This window comes from Leucoraja erinacea, chromosome 19 (assembly GCF_028641065.1).
Source record: "Leucoraja erinacea ecotype New England chromosome 19, Leri_hhj_1, whole genome shotgun sequence".
Taxonomy (NCBI): Eukaryota; Metazoa; Chordata; class Chondrichthyes; order Rajiformes; family Rajidae; genus Leucoraja; species Leucoraja erinaceus.
In genome coordinates, this window is record NC_073395.1 from 8,755,886 (window position 1) to 8,773,485 (window position 17,600).

The 17,600-nt window shown below is 45.3% G+C and overlaps 1 protein-coding gene across 7 annotated transcripts in view; it reads right to left on the reverse strand.

Annotated features, from left to right (window-relative positions):
• cadps2 (Ca++-dependent secretion activator 2) overlaps positions 1–17,600 on the reverse strand; it is a 371,627-nt gene that overhangs the window by 222,827 nt on the left and 131,200 nt on the right. The gene's annotated exons all lie outside the window — the stretch shown is intronic.

The following is a 17,600-nucleotide window of genomic DNA, read 5'->3' on the forward strand; positions in this document are numbered from 1 at the left end:
CCACATAAAGGATGGCGACAAGGCTACAAAGTATTCCGGTCATCTAAAAGATACAATACACATGTTGCTTCATGGTCGCCTGTACAGCCGAGATTGATAGGTTCTTGATTAGTAAGGGCATCAAAGGTTACGGGGAGAAGGCAGGAGAATGGGGATCAACCTGAGTGCGGATGGTCTGACTGCCCCGACCGCGGGAGACCAAGAGGAAGGAGATTGAAATTTGTTACCTTCCATCACAGTGAGGAATGTGGAATCCACTGTGATGGATATTGACGTTAACTTTTATTTTATGTGGCTGTGTGTCTTGTTGCTTTTCACTTAGTATGGCTGTATGGCAACTCCAATTTCACTGTACCTTAACCGGTACATGTGACAATAAACTGACCTTGAAACCTTGAGCAGAACTAGGCCATTCGGCCCATCAAGTCTACCCCACCATTCAATCTTGGCTGATCCATCTTTCCCTTTCAACCCCATTCTCCTGCCTGACACCCGTGCTGACAGATGGAGTCAGTGGAAGAGAGGTTGGTTTGCGCGATGGTCTGGGTTCATAGAAACATAGAAATTAGGTGCAGGAGTAGGCCATTCGGCCCTTCGAGCATGCACCGCCATTCAATATGATCATGGCTGATCATCCAACTCAGTATCCCGTACCTGCCTTCTCTCCATACCCCCTGATCCCCTTAGCCACAAGGGCCACATCTAACTCCCTCTTAAATATAGCCAATGAACTGGCCTCAACTACCCTCTGTGGCAGAGAGTTCCAGAGATTCACCACTCTCTGTGTGAAAATTTTGGGCCCTGTGTTTATCATCACAGTCATCTGGGGTTCCATGAGACAGGTTGCCGATCGAGTACATGGACTATCAACCACACCAGACCTCTCTCTTGTATCTTTAATCATCGTTCGTGAGATACGCAAGGGTGGTGTTTAACTGGAGATTTATGTCACTAGCAGTGAACAATTACAATGGGACATCAAAGAGAGAGAAAGCTAAATGTAGTTTATTCCACCACCCCATTGAGAGCAGCGGATATTGATCTTAATGAGTGCAATTAGATCAGGATCCAATTGCAGTCCATTGCGTGATGGGTGTTCTGATTGCACCACGATGTCATTGCACGAGCTGGCAAAGAATTTGTTGCTACTGACAGGATCCAGGCACATTTAGACTACAAAGAACATAGGCACAGCTTATTGTACTGATTTAGCAACTTAAGATTCATTAAACCTGCAGGTTTTCCCGCTGCTCAGTGTCACTCGGTACGTTTCCCATATCGTAAACTTCACAAAAGTCATCAATCCCCACAAATTTTCTAAACGCAAAACCATGTTGGAGATAATAAGCTTGAGCGGCCTCTACCAGTCGCTCCACCGCAGAGCTCTGCGGTTAATTCTCTGATCGTGCTGATAGCTGCCGGGATAGAGAAATGATTCCCTTCAAGGCTTTGTCAAGAAACCACTGTAACAGCTGCATGTGAACCTGCAGTCGACAACAGTGCTAAATGGTCTGCAACTTGAGAAACCTAATGAGCCAATTCCCGTCATTGTCAGACGTTATGTGGAGTGTGCCTTGATACACAGAATTGATCAAATCTCTGGTAACTCAACTGAGTGGCTATTCCTCCCGTGCAGGAACAGCGGGAGGCTATTCGACCGCGTTAGAGTTGAGGCTAAGTTGGCTGCCAGCCAGCTTTGACAAACCACCGTTCATTACGGTTCTTCGTGCCATCAGGACTTGCAATCAAATCGACCACAACATGACAAACAAATTGTGCAGCAAACCACATAACAGAGATTAAATCTGCGCCTTTCCTCGGTTGTGCAGTCGAGCAGAAGGCAATCCATTGTGGGGTGTAACAATATAGTGTGTAACGTGATGCCATGGATAGAATGTTATCGGGATGGATCACAGCTTGGTTTGGGATCAGCTCCAACCCAAGACCGCAAGAAATTGCAGAGAATTGTGGACGCTGCCCAGAACCATTACACAAACCGACCTCCCTTCCAATCACCCCATCTATACCTCACCCTGCCTCGGCAAGGCCAGCAGCATCATCAAGGACCAGTCGCACCCTGGCCACTCCCTCTTCTCCCTCTTCTCCCCCCTCTCATCGGGCAAAAGGTGTAGTGAGAATGAGAACGAGTGTGAGAACGCACACCTCCAGATTCAGTTTCTTCCCAGCTGTTATCAGGCAACCGGACCATCCTACCAACAACTAGAGAGGCTTGTGTGGAAGTGTGCGTGGGAGACATTATTAAAGAAATCATTGAAGAAAGGGTGGGAAAGATTAATGGGCCTGTCGCTCTTAGGCGATTTTTCAGCGGACTGCCGGCGACTGTCAGAGCGGAACACACACACATTGCTTCCTTCACCAGCCCGTGTGAATTTTTTAAGACAGCGTTCCCCCCGCTTGCCCTGTCCAAAAATATCACAGAGTGCAAAGCCAAGGTGATACAGACACAAACTGCGGTGAACAGGAAGGTTGGCGCTGTAAAAAGACGGCCAAAGCACAGTGTACGGTAAGTCCTTTATAAGACGGGGGTGAAGGAGTGGAGACAATTTTTAAGAAGCTAGAGATACACGGCTGTGAAGCTTGGTGGACATTTAACGTTACCGGTCGATTATCCTTAATTCTGTAAACTACTTTTTCCCCCATTGAGCCAATGAAATTCACCAGTCAGCACCGGCTCCAACCTACGAGAACCTCCGAGAGCCTTCGCCCTCCTGGCGAACCCACTAGGACCTCCTGGCGACCCACCTACGGCTCGAGAATTCTCGCTACTCTCCATGGCGGCTTCTTTTTATGATCGGCGTGAATTTTTCGGCATGTTGAAAAATTCACGCCGACCATAATGAGGCCGCGACTAGTTGCCATAATGCGGGATCTCCTCACGACCATGAAAGGAACTCGCTGGCAACCACCCGCGAACATGTGGTGACTACATAGTCTCGTGCAGTCCTCTAAGTGGGACAGGCCCATAAGAGTACTTCCAAAAGAAATAAGAGAAGTACTCAGCATCTGCAGAAAGGAACTCATGCAAGGTTCTGATGAAAAGCCATTGAGCTAGAATGTTTAAGAAGGAACTGCAGATGCTGGAAAATCGAAGGTACACAAAAATGCTGGACAAACTCAGCGGGTGCAGCAGCATCTATGGAGTGAAGGAAATAGGCAACGTTTCGGGCCGAAACCTTTTAAAATGTTAGTTCGATGAAGCCACCTTCCTAGCAGAGTGTATCCAACCTTCTGTTTTTATTAAAGATAGACTTAAATGCTGGAGTAACTCAGCAGGTCAGGCAGCATTCTTGGAGAAAATCCTTCGATGACGTTTCAGGTTGGCACCCTTTTCCAGACTCGTCCCGACCCAAAATGTCACCTATCCATTTCCTCCGGAGATGCTGCCGGAACCGCTGAGTTACTCCAGCACTTTATGTCTAACTTTGATATAAACCAGTATCTGTAGATTCTTTTTATTATATTTCTGACTTTACCATCTGACCAACTGTCCTTGGACTATTGTGGCACATCCTCAGGGTAAAACTCAAGGGCCTGTCCCACTTACGCAATTTTTTCGGCGACTTGCCGGCACCCGTCATAGTCGCAGCAGGTCGGCGAAAATTTTCAACATGTTGAAAATCCAGCGGCGACCAGATTAAGGCACAACTCTTTGGGCGACTACTCACGGCCATACAGGCGTCACCCCGCGACATGTCAACATGTTGAAGATTTTCGGCTACCTGCGGCGGCAAATCGCCGAAAAAATCGCGTAAGACAGGCCCTTAAAGGGACCAACACTTCCCCTAAGTACAGTGCATTCAGAAAGTATTCAGATGCCTTCACTTTTTTACACATTTTGTTATGTTGCAGCCTTATTTTTAAATGGATTAAATTCTTTTTTTTCTAATCATCAATCTACACACAATACCCTGGAATGAAGAAGCAAAAACAAAAATGTTTGCAAAGTAATTAAAAAGAAATAACTGAAATGCATTTCTGAATGCACTGTCTATAGAAAAACACCAAGATCCAGTATGAGGTGTTATCAAATGCTCCTTTAGATTTGCAAACTCGTGTTTTCTAGTTTCCATGTCTTTTAGTTTAGTTTAGTTTTTTAGTCTAGAGATACAGGCCCTTCGGTCCACCAAGTTCGCACCGACCAGCAGTCCCCGCACATTAACACTGCCCTGCACACTAGGGACAATTTACATTTATACCAAGCCAATTAACCTACAATGGTGGAGGTCTTTGGAATGTGGGAGGAAATCTAAGTTCTCGGAGAGAACCCATGCAGTCACGGGGAGAACGTACAAACTCTGTACAGACAGCACCTGCAGTTGGGATCGAACCCGTGTCTCTGGCGCTTTAAGTATTGTAAGGCGCCATCCCTCTGTTTGCAGGTATTGAGGCATGACAAAACTCTGGACAATCCAATACTGTACTTACTTCAAACAGAATTCAGAATAATTAATTTGTATATTGTATGTTTAGGTGAAAAAATAGGTTTGGCTCAGGCAGAAAAATTAAAGTCACTCTGCCAATTTTGCCTTCAAATACAATTTTCATTTAGTTTTCGATGCCGGGCACAGATTTGCTGAACTGTTGGCGTGTGTAATTCGGCAGAAACATTTTCTCCCAGGAGTTTGGTTTGTCTAACTCTTAATGCCGAGTGCACCTGTACAAGCTTTCCACATTATAGTGAAAATGTATGACATTGAAATATCTATTAATCACAAGGTTTTCTGTTGGCAAATAGCACTGTCTGTACATCAGAGAATACTTTGATGCCAAGAAATAAATGCAATTGTGTCTGCAGATGCACAGTTTGATCGAGGTCATCAGTTATAATTAAATTGGAGGGAGGATTTTGGCAATGTACACAATGAATTCAGTCCCTTAACATGCATGATTAGCTTACAATTCTACATTGCTAGTCCTCATGTTGCAGTTTCTTCCCAGCTGTATCAGGCAACTGAACGATCATCCCAACAACTAGAGAGTGGTCCTGAGCTACGATCTACCTCGTTGCAAACACTCAGACTATCTTTAATCGGATTTTGCTGGATTTTATCTTGCACTAAACGTTATTCCCTTTATCATGTATCTGTGCACTGTGGACTGCTTGGTTGTAATCATGCATAGTGTTTCCACTGACTGCTTAGCACTCAACAACATAAAAAAGCTTTTCACATGACAATAAACTAAACTAAACTACTGACACATATCTTTGTAGTCCAGAACCAGGGGGCCACTGTCTAAGAATAAAGGGGAGGTAATTTAAGACTGAGGTGAGAAAAAACGTTTTCACCAGAGAGTTGTGAATTTATGAAATTTCCTGCCACAGAGGCCAGTGGAGGCCAAGTCACTGGATGGATTTAAGAGAGAGTTAGATGAGCTCTAGGGGCTAGTGGAATCAAGGGATATGGGGAGAAGGCAGGCACCGGTTATTGATAGGGGACGATCAGCCATGATCACAATGAATGGCGGTGCATGCTCGAAGGGCCGAATGGCCTCCTCCTGCACCTATTTTCTATGTTTCTTTGTTCCTATGTTTGAAGTAACTTCACGCCCATTGCAGTTTTATTTTTTGAGTAACTACACATAGTGTTTGAATTTTATTAACCCTAAACAAATTTGTTTTGCTCTGCCAAGTGGCAATTGGAAATAAAGATGGCTGAATGTAAGCTTGCAGGTTCAGGAATTGGGCGCTGAAGGAATAAATCATATTGGAACATTCACAGAGGCAGGGAGCTGGAGAGTTGACCGTGCCATAGAATGTAGAACAGCACAGCTCAGGAACAGGCCCTTCAGCACACCATGTCTATGTCAAATATGATGTCATTGTAACTAATTTCATCAGCCTGCACATGATCCATATCCTTCCATTCTCTGCACAAGAGGAAAGACATTCCGGGTTGAGGCCCTTCTTCAGACTGGTCTTGACCCGAAACGTCACCCATTCCTTCTCTCCAGAGATGCTGCCTGTCCCCCCTGAGTTACTCCAGCTATTTGTGTGTATTGTTTTAAACTGGCATCTGCAGTTCCTTCTTACACATTCTGTGCATACCCATGTGCCTTTCCAAAAGCATCTTACCCATTATTGTATCAGCCATTATTGTAACCGCCACCAGCTCAGGCAGCACGTCCCAGGCATTCACCACCCTCTGTGTAAAAAAGCCTTGTCCTGCACATCTCTGTAAAACATTGCCTCCTCTTACCTTCAAGCTATTCCCTTTAGTCTTTGACATTTCCACCCATCCGGGAAAAAGGTTCTGCCTGTCTAACTTGCCTATGCCTCTCATAATTCTTTTATACATCTATCAGGTCTCCTCTTAACCTCTGACATTCTGGAGAAAACAATCCAAGTCCATCCAAAGAGAGACACAAATGCTGGAGTAACTCAGCGGGTCAGGCAGCATCTCTGGAGCAAAGGGATGGGTGACGAATCAGGCCAGAACCCTTCTTCAGAGTGAAGTCTAGAAGTGAGGTCTGAAGAAGGGATCTAATCTGAAATATCACCTATATTCCATTCTTTTTCTACAAAGATGCTGCCTGTCCCAGCGAGTTTCACCAGCATTTTGTGTCTATCAATAGTTTTTGCCCACTGCACGAATTTCCAGATCATAGACACCAAATGCTGGGGTAACTCAATGGGACAGTCAGCACCTCTGGAGGGAAGGAATGGGTGATGTTTCGGGTCGAGACCCTTCTTCCGGGGACAGGGAGGGGGAGATACAGAGATAAGGAAGTGTCAGGTGTGAGAAAGAGACAACAAGAGGAAAGAGGAAAACATTTTTCACACAGAGAGTGGTGAATCTCTGGAATTCTCTGCCACAGAAGGTAGTTGAGGCCAGATCATTGGCTATATTTAAGAGGGAGTTAGATGTTTAAGAGGGCCTACTCCTGCACCTATTTTCTCTGTTTCTATGTTTCTAATGAGGGTGGAGAGCAAGGAAAATGTACAATAAATCATTGTTTGCCAGGAGAAGGTAATAACAAAGCAAACAGAGATAAAGGGCTCCACAGGTGCTGCCTCACCCGCTGTGTTTCTCCAGCATTTTTGTCTACCAGAGATAAAAGGCAATCAGGGACAGTCAGACTGGTCGGAGACAACACAGCAAACATCAATAAAATGGAATCAGGTACAGTCAGACAAAAATCTGCAGTTTCTTCCAACACATTTCTAGATCATAGTCTGTGTTGTAGCTGCCAGTATTCTTATCTTGCCTGGCAGTAGCCTGACACTAAATCGGCATTTTAGTAAATAAACCCAGCAATGAAAGGCAAATCAATGTAACCCTGGCATTGTAGAAAGCGTTAGAAATAAATAATAGGGACAGAATTATCAGACGTTTGGATAAATGTGAATTGACTTAAGAAAGGCAGCATAAATTGGTTAAAGCATATCGTAATTAGCCAAATGTATATATTTTTTGATGAAGTATTAGAGGGACAATGAGGTAAATAGTATTCCTTAAAGACCTACAGGTCCAAAGATGCCCTGGTTTTTATAGGATGGTGGGCTTAGGTAAAAATTGTAAATTGTCTCTAGTGTGTGTAGGATAGTGTTAGTGTGCGGGGATCGCTGGTCGACGTGGACTAGGTGGAACGAAGGGCCTGATTCCACGCTGTATCTCTAGAGTAAACTGAACTAAACCTGCAAAAGGCGTCCAGTGATGAGCTGCACATCAAGTCAGAAGGCCGTGAAATAAATGTGGAAGCAGCAGATTGGATAGAAAATTGGCTGAATGACGGGAAGCGCACAGCGATGGTCAGATTGTGCTCTTGGACGGGAGGAGCAGAGAGAGAGAGTGAAATTCCCCACGGGTCAGTTGGCAATTTTCAATTTGCAAACATGACAAAACTTGGAAGCGGAGTGAGCATAAAGAAGATGGTAAATAACCAAAGCGGCATCTGGTAAAACATGTGGACATGTGGCAAATCAAAATGCAAAATGTAAAACGATTTTCAGCATCTCCAGTTTTTTTGATTTTCACTCACAGTTTAAATTTAGGTTTATTATTGTCATGTGTTTAGTCTAGTTTAGAGGTACAGCACCGGAATCCGGCCCTTCGGCTCCCCGACCAGCGATACCCGCACATTAACACTATCCTACACACACTTGGGTGGGACAATGTACTCTTATACCAAGCACAATTAACCAACATAGAGTGTGGGAGGAGACCGAAGATCTCGGAGAAAACCCATGCGGTCACGAGGGGAATGTACAAACTCCGCACAGCCAGCGCCCGTAGTCTGGTTCGTTCCCGAGTCTCTGACGCTGCTGCGCCACCGTGCCGCACTTTATCGAGGTTGAGTAAAAAGGTCTGTTTTTGTTTAGTTTAGAGATGCAGCGTGGAAACAGGCCATTCAGCCCAATGAAGGTAGACACAAAATGCTGGAGGGTCTCAGAGGGACAGGCAGCATCTCTGGACAGAAGGGAATGGGTGACGTTTCAGGTTGAGACCCATCTTCAGGCTCATTTTTTAAAGTTCTGCTTACCTTATTAAAGGAGGGGGAGGGGGAAGACCCAGTGGAATCGTTACTGAGGTTCCCTGTAGGGGGGAGGGGGGAAGCGGTAGGATCTGGGAGACAGATCCCGTGGTGTTGCAGTCTGCAGCGTGTGGGCAGTGGGTCCACTGAGTCCTTGCCGATAAATTGTTCCATGTTATCACATCTACTCCCTACACATTAGGGGAAATTTACAGAAGCCAATTAGCCTACTACCCTGCATGTATTTTGAATGCGGGAGAAAACCGGAGAACCCAGGTGAAACCTGTGCGGTCACAGCGAGAACGTGCAAACTCCACACAGTTGATGTCAGGATCGAACCCGGGGTCTCTGGTACTGTGAGACAGCAGCTCTACCGCTGTGCCACCGTGCCGCCCAATGCTATCTAATCAAATCAGACAATACCTATACATAAATGCAATCAAGCCAAAGTCAAGCATGGTAGGTATACCAAAGGGGAAGATACAGAGTGGAGAATATATTTTGCAGCATTATTTGCTGAGATTATTGCCTGATCCTACTGAATTCCTCGAGCAGTTTGAAGGATACAGCATGGAAACAGCCCTAATCCTGCCCCAATGTCCCATGGCCTTTTAATCTCATTGGACCTCTTCCCCTTTCCCAACCATGTCTTTGGAACCACTGCGGGCGGCACGGTGGCGCTGCGACAGAGTTGCTGCCTTGCAGCGCCAGATACCCGGTTCGAATCCGACCACGGATCCTGACCACAGCTGCTTGCTGTACGGAGTTTGTACGTTCTCCCCGTGACCTGCGTGGGTTTTCTGCAGGAGATCGGTTTTCCTCCCACGCTCCAAAGTCGTGCAGGTTTATAGGCTAATTGGCTTGGTATAAATGTAAATTGTCCCAAGTGTGTAGGATGGTGCTAGCGTACAGGTTGATCGCTGGCCGGTGGGGACTCGGTGGGCCAAAGGGCCTGATTCTGCGCTGTACCCTTAAACTAAAAAAAAACTAAACGCTAAAAACATGAAATATTTACTATTAGGTGCGTTTAGAGCAGAAATGTGGCATTGAGAGCACTGCTCTCCATCATCTTGACGAGCAAGTGTACGTTTAATGTCATTAAAATAATAGTCAGCAGCTAATTATTTCCCGTCTCAATTGTAGCTGCATTTCTTCTTCAGATGACCAATTCCTTAATGTATTTAAAAGTGGCTATATCGGGTGTTATTACACAAAACCCCCCTCCCTGAAACATTCTGCTGAAACCCGCACATGATTAACGATATCCTGCTTCACTGCAGAACCTGCAAATCAATTTTCACAAACGACACCAAGTATATTTATTTGCAATTGAGCTGCAAGTTAAGGTGCAAGTGTTTTATAGTTGTATGTCCCAGATAGAACAATTGAGCAGCACAACAGAATATGTAAACATTAGTACACTGTAAACAACATAATAAACGAGAAAAAAAGGTTCAGTGTGTGTGTGTGTGTGTGTGTATATATACACACATACTCACAAATACACATAAAGCTCATATACAGCACAAGCTTTTGGAACCAGGTTTGCTGTTGGTTAAAGAAAGATTTGTTGGTCCGAGAATCCCTATGATCAGCGGGGATGTTGCATTTCAACGAGGCCTGAAAACCAAATAAACTGCGCGAACGGGGAAACCAAGCCTGTGTTTACTGGACTAAGTGAGTTGTTATCTTCTACGGCTGCAGATTGCTGCAGCTCTGAGAATGGATGGGGGGGCAACACCACAGAGCCAAAAGTGGTTTTGAAAGCAGTCGCAAGACTCTGGAGTAAAGCAAAATACTGTTTTAATATTGCTGGGGTCTGGAAAGGCTGTCGACGAGGACTCTAGAGGGGAGAGTGAGATGATAGATGTGTCAGGATGAGTAAATATTGTAGAGCTCGGACTGCTTAAGCAACGAAGGAGCATTTACTCAGTGGTTGAAGTCAATGTGGTGGCGTCTACAAATGTGCTGTGCTTGGGGGTCCACGAGGGACACAGAGTGCTGGAGTAACTCAGCGGGTCATGCAGCATCTCTGGAGAACATGGATAGGTGACGTTTTGGGTCGGGATCCTTCCTCAGACTGATTGCAGGGGGGGAGGGGGTGGGGTGGTTGGAGTGAGGGAATGAAAGAGGTGCAGTGCATAGGCCTTGAACCTGATGAGACACAGGAGGAGCCCGGCCAGGATTCACCCCACAGAGCCCAGTCCCTCCACGCACTGGAATCTCCCAACCACCGCAGAGTGGTTACTAAGATGGCGGATCCGTGGGCGGTTGCTGCTGGGCCGCAAGTCGGGGCCTGATCAACCCCGGCTGGGTCGTCTAGGCGAGGGTGTCTGATGTTGTGAGACCCGAAACACCCAATGACCCCAGGTCACATCACTGAGGATGCATCACAGCTCATCTAGAGGATGTATATTTTTCACTCTTGAATACATCCAGTGAATTGGCCTCCACTGCCTTCTGCGGCAGGGAATTCCACAGATTCACAACTCTCTGGGTGAAAAAGTTTTTCCTCATCTCCGTCCTAAATGGCCTACCTACCCCCTTATTCTTAAACTGTGACCCCTGCTTCTGGACTCCCCCCACATCGGGAACATCTTTCCTGCATCTAGCCTGTCCAATCCCTTAATAATTTTATATGTTTCTATAAGATCCCCTCTCACCCAGTCGGTCCATTCTTTTATCATATGTCAGTCCCACCATCCCGGAAATTAACCTGGTGTACCTACCCTGCACTCCCTCAATAGCAAGAATGTCCTTCCTCAAAGTAGGAGACCAAAACTGTATACAATACTTCAGGTGCAATCTTACCAGGGCCCTGTGCAACTACAGTAGGACCTCAAATCCTCTCGCTATGAAGGCCAACATGCCATTTGTTTTCTTCACTGCCTGTTGTACCTGCATGCTTACTTTCAGTGACTGATGTACAAGGACACCCAGGTCTCGTTGCACCTCCCCTTTTCCTAATCTGACACCATTTAGATAATAATCTGCCTTCTTGTTCTTGCCACCAAAGTGGTTAACCTCACATTTACCCACATTATACTGCATCTGCCATGCATTTGCCCACTCACCCAACCTATACAATATTCAGTGGAAGATAATAGGTGGATACAGGCGATGGTTTGCGTTGATTAGCAGATGGTTGGAACGTAAAGGTCAGAGATTGAAAAGTAAAGTGTGAGACAAAAGGATTGAAGAGTTGCAAATTGTGAAGCCAGAGGAAGGAATGTAAGAAGGGGGAGGGGGGTGGAAGAAATATGTGCAAGTGCAGGTGGGATACAGGGGAGGGGAGGTGGGAAGAAAGGGGTGGTGTGGGGAAGAAAGAGGAGGGGAGGGTTGTTAGAGGTGACCTAAAATGAAAGAATTCCATGTTCAATGTTTAGGGATCATGAGATGTTGCAATTTTGAGACACTAATTTCTCTCTGTTCCTCCCTGGTCAAATGGACCTCAAAACATGCCAGAGGATTAGAGCCACATTAAACATTTAATTAAGAATGGTTTGAAGCAAGGTGAGGAAAAATTGTCACCTAGAATATTTTCCAAAGCAGCATACAGTTAATAGAGCATAATAAAATGGGATTGTTAACATTAAAATGCCACATCCTCAAAATAGGTTGGCCTTCTAAAACAGTTAATTGATCCTTAAATTCAAGGAATTTTTTTCCTCTCATGTATATTTTACATCTGCCTTTGGACACTGAGCGTTTAAAGTTAGGGGAGGAAATCGCTTCATATTTCAAAGCCTGCTGTTTTGGCGTTAGGAGATTAAACAATCGCCCATTCGCACTCTAATATCTTTGTAACCTGCAGCTTGGCCAGTCAGCCACGAGTTCCCCTGAAGTGTTCAAGTAATTAGGCGCCCCTTACTAGGAAGTAACCTTCGGACTGAAACCTGGCATCAAAAGCACCATCTAATGTGCTTACGGACCCAGAGTAGAAGAAATATTGGTATGCTGCCTGTTTTGCAGTGAAATGATGATCCATTAGCATTGGGGGGCGATTGACACTGCGGTCTTTTTGATTGATAGATTGAAAAATGCAGCATGGAAACAGGCCCTTCGGCCCATCAAATCCACATTGACCATTGGCGCTCAACCTACTTCTATGTTATTCCACCTCCGCATACATTCCTTGCTCTCTAGGGGGCAAGTTGCAGAAACGAATGAACCCATAAACCTGCACACCTTTGGGATGCGGGGGGAAATGGGAGCACCCGGAGGAAACCCACGCTTTCACAGAGAGAACGTGGGGTGGGAGACTGCAACCTTCATGTGGTCTATTCTGTTTCGACCAATGCAATCAACATGACATGCACAAACATATAGATCAAATAGAACAAGTTGTCCTGCAACTTTAGGCTGTGCACGCCATACGCAAGAAGAAGAAGAAGACATAGAGTACGTGCAAACTCCACACATTCAGCACCCGAGGTCGGGATTGAACCCGGGTCTCTGGTGCTGTGAGGCAGTGGTTCCACCAACAGTGCCGCCAGTTGCCATTTAGTTTCCAGAATCTGTGGGTTTAATAAATCACATTTCATCTTTTTTTTTGTGATCCTGTCATTTCAAAACCCAGTGAGCTATTTTGAGCCAATATTGGATTAATCTAAAAAGATCTGCTTCAATTTTGTAGCTGGGAGCCTTCACTCCTGGTGGCCTTTTGTGTTTCCACAGCAACTCTTGACTCAATTGCTCGTCGATTCAACGTTTCGTTTATTTCATACCAGGTGTTACATTGAAACGTAGAAAATAGGTGCCAGCAGTAGGCCATTCGGCCCTTCGAGCCAGCACCGCCATTCAAGATGATCATGGCTCCCGTTCCGGCTTTCTCCCCATATCCCATGATTCCGTTCGCCCTAAGAGCTAAATCTCTCTTGAAAACATCCAGTTTATTGGCCTCCGCTGCTTCTGTGGCAGAGCATTCCACACATTCACAACTCTCTCGGTGAAAATGTTTTTTCCTCATCTCAGTCCTAAATGGCCTACCCCTTATACTTAAACTGTGAACCCTGGTCTGGACTCTCCTCCCCCACCCCCCAACATCAGGACCATTTTTCCTGCATCTAACCTGGGCTATCCCTTAACAATGTTATATATTTCTATAAGATCTCCTCTCATCCTTCTAAATGACAGCTGGGGTTTAACTTAACTCATGTGCCAATGATGGTTGAGTTGAGTTGTAAAGTAAATATTTCTTAAACGTTGCGATAGTACCTGCCTCAACGACCTCCTTTGGCAGCTCGTTCCACATACCCACCTTACAGGCAGCAAGGTGGCGCAGCAGTAGAGTTGACCCGGGTTCAATCCTGACTACGGGCGCTGTCTGTACGGAGTTTTATGTTCTCCCCGTGACTGCGTGGATTTTCTCCGGCTGCTCCAGTTTCCTCCCCCACTCCAAAGACGTACAGGTTTGTAGGTTAATTGGCTCCGGTAAAAATTGTAAATTGTCCCTAATGCGTGTAGGATAGTGCTAGTGTGTGGAGATCGCTGGTCGGTGCGGATTCGGTGGGCCGAAGGGCCTGTTTCTGAGCTGTATCGCTAAAACTAAAACCTAAACCTCCCTTTGTGTGAAAAAGTTTCCCCTCAGGTTCCTATTAAATGTTTCCCATCACACATTAAACCAACGTCCTCTGCTTCTCGATTCCAATTAAATCTTTCATTTACTGTGGAATTTCATAACTAGATCCATTGTATAGGGGATCGAACAGGATGGTGCAGAGAGTGGGGCAATGAATTAATAAACCTCGTCACCCATTCCTCACAGAATGTGAAGAGAAAAGAATTACTGTTTGAAAATTCTCTCTTCATTAATCTAAATTATATTTCCCTGCATTCTTCAATGTTCCAGGCTTTGAAACACAAGACTAATCGCTAGAACTAACATCAAGTGTTAGTTACTTCTATCATCAATGCAAGTAACACCTGCATTCACCTCTCTCTCTATCCCTCTCCCACCCAAGTCATACCAGCTTCTCGCTCTCACCCAGCAAACAGCTAACAACGGCCTGTTTCCTTTATCATCGTAACATTTTTGCATTTCTTTCATTAATTTGTTCTTTATCTCTCTACATCACCATCTATGTCCCTTGTTTCCCTGTCCCCTGTCTGAAGAAGGGCCTCGCCCCAAAAATGTCACCCCTTCCTACTCTCCAGAGATGCTTCCCGTCCCCACTGAGTTACTCCAACACTTTGTGTCGAAACCAGCATCTGCAGTTTGGTTTGAGCCAGCATCTGCAGTTCCTTCCTACACATCGCAGCATTTCCATTTGATGAGCCTCTTCATCTTCTGTCCTGTTAACTGATGAAAAAACAGTCTTCCGTCTCCTTCTGCGGCTTCTCAATAAAAAGAAATGCATCATTTATTTACAACAACAAAAACGGAGTGGCTCGAGGGCTCCATTGTGAAGAGTTTCACAACAGGGCATCCTGACTGTGATAACTTTTGATCTTTCCATCAAAAAGACCATTCTACAGTTATTGGGAGGCTTTTTCTTCACATCAAAAAAAAAAATCTAAACGCACACAAGATTACTCTCGCAATTACATTCCATTTAGCCAATGTTTATCAGTGGGCTAAGTTTATCATTTGCAGAATAAAGCCACACACCATACGCACAAATAAGAACAACATTTCGCTTCAGACTGCATCCTGCATGGCAGAAAAAAATTGCAGCCAAGTTATTAATAAAAAGAGTATAACATCAAGAGGGGAATAGATAAAGGGAATGCATAGGGGTCATTACACAGGGATTAATCAAGAGCCATACAGCATCGGTATAAGATGAGAGGGGAAAGATTTAATAGGAACCTGAGGGGGCATTTTTTTTTAATCAAGAGAGCGGTGGGTATTTGGAACATTGCTATGGTAATTTATTTCACACCAGTGAGTAATGCTTAGAAAGTGCAAATGCTCAGTTGTTTGGTGGTTGGAAAGTTTCAAGGAGCTGATTCTATATAGAACTGTCACGTTGTATGTGCATTCAAATTGGCCATTGAGAATTGAAGTGGCGTTTCAGACACGTCATGAAAATAGTGAGAATCGTGCCCTCTTATCAAAGGTTTCACCTAATTTGATGGTTAGTTCAGTTTAGAGACACAGCGCGGAAACAGGCCCTTAGGCCCACCAAGTCTGCACCGACCAGCGATCCCCGCACATCCTATACACACTGAGGACAATTTACACATACACCAAGCCAATTAACCTACAAACCTGTACGTCTTTGGAGCGTGGGAGGAAACCGAAGATCTCGGAGAAAACCCGTGCGGTCCCGAGGGGAACGTTCAAATTCAGCATAGACAGCACCCGCAGTCGGGATCGAACCGGGGGCTCCGACACCGCAAGCGCTGTAAGGCAGCAACTCTACCGCTGCGCCACCATGCCACCCTTAGTTTTTAGTTGATTAAATAATTTGTTTTGCTTAGTTTAGTTTAGTTTAGTTTAGTTTAGTTTAGTTTAGAGATGCAGCATGTAAATCTACTCTTTGGTCCACCGGTTCTGCGCTGACCAGGTGTATCCTACACACTCATTGCAATTGACAGAAGCCAATTAAAACACAAAACTGTACGTCTTTGGAGTGTGAGCGGAAGCCAGGGAACTCTGGGGAAACCCAGGTAGGTCACGGGGAGAAGATACAAATTCCGTACAGACAGCATTCGTGGACAGGATCGAACCTGGGTCTCTGGAGCAGAAAGGCAGTAACTCTACCGCTGCGCCACCGTGCCACCTCCATCTCAGACTTCATGGTCTCTACACTTCATGCTGCTTCAAGCAACCAACATAATCAAGGATCATTCACACCCTGGTCATTCCTTCGTCTCCTCTCTCCCACCAGGCAGAAGCTACAGAAGCTTGAAAGCATGTACCATCAGATTCAGGAACAGCTTCTTCCCCTCTGTTATCAGACCATTGAACGAACCTCGCATAGGTCAACACCGTCGCACAGCTGGTATAGCCGCTGCCTCACATTGCCAGAAACCCAGGTTCGAGCTTGACCTCAGGTGCTGCCTGTGTGGAGTTTGCACGCTCTCCCCGTGACCACGTGGGTTTCCTCCAGGTTATCCTTGCGCCTCACAATCGCGACTGCGTTGTGCATGACACGGCTTGAAATTTAGTTCCCTTCAGAATATTACAATAATGGTATCTTATAGCTTTGGAACATGGTAAGGGACAGCACAGGCGCAGGCCCTTCGGCCCACAGTGTTGGTGCTGTACACGATGCCGAGATAAACTAATCTCATCCGCCTACACGCGAGGAAACACATTCAGCACGACAATTCCAAATATTGCAGGATGTTTTCTTTCGACAGCTGACTGTTAATGAAAATTGTAATTAAATAAATATTTATTTATTTCTTTCCTTTCAATTTGCTGGTTTTGGCGTGTGTTGAGATAAAGGATGAGACATATTCACATTGCATTCATACTGAAAGACTATCGTTGTACAAACAGTTGCCACAAGCAGTCATTTTACATGTAATATTGAACAACATGATGCATCTGACCTCTCTCTCTCTCTCTGGTTTCTGTTTCTATTGAACACAGAGATGAACAAACAACGCAATTTGTTCAACTGCTATACATTGCTAAATTATCCGAGGTCCATCAGGTGCTTTCACTTCCTGGTGGTGTATTTAAGATTCTAAATTAAACAGTTTGACAGCTATGTTTATAAAAGGATTTTTTTGTGTTAGGTTTAGAGATACAACAAGGAAACAGGCCCATCGGCCAACCTAGCCTACACTGACACAATTCTACACACCCGAGGCAATTTACAGTTTTTGGCAAGCCAATTAACCTACAAACCTGTGTGTGTGTTTGGAGTGTGGGAGGAAACCGCAGCTCCTGGAGAAAACCCACGCAGGTCACGGGGAGAACGTACAAACTCCGTACAGACAACACCTGTAGTTAGGATCGAATCTGGGTCTCAGGCGCTATCAAACTCTAATACTGCATCCATCCCCTACACATTGGGGGCACTTTTACAGAGGTCAACTAACCTACAATCCCACCGTCTTCGGGATGTGGAAGGAAACCCACGTGGTCACAGGTAAAACATGCAAACTCCACATAGACAGCACCCGTAGTCAGGATCGAACCAGGGTCT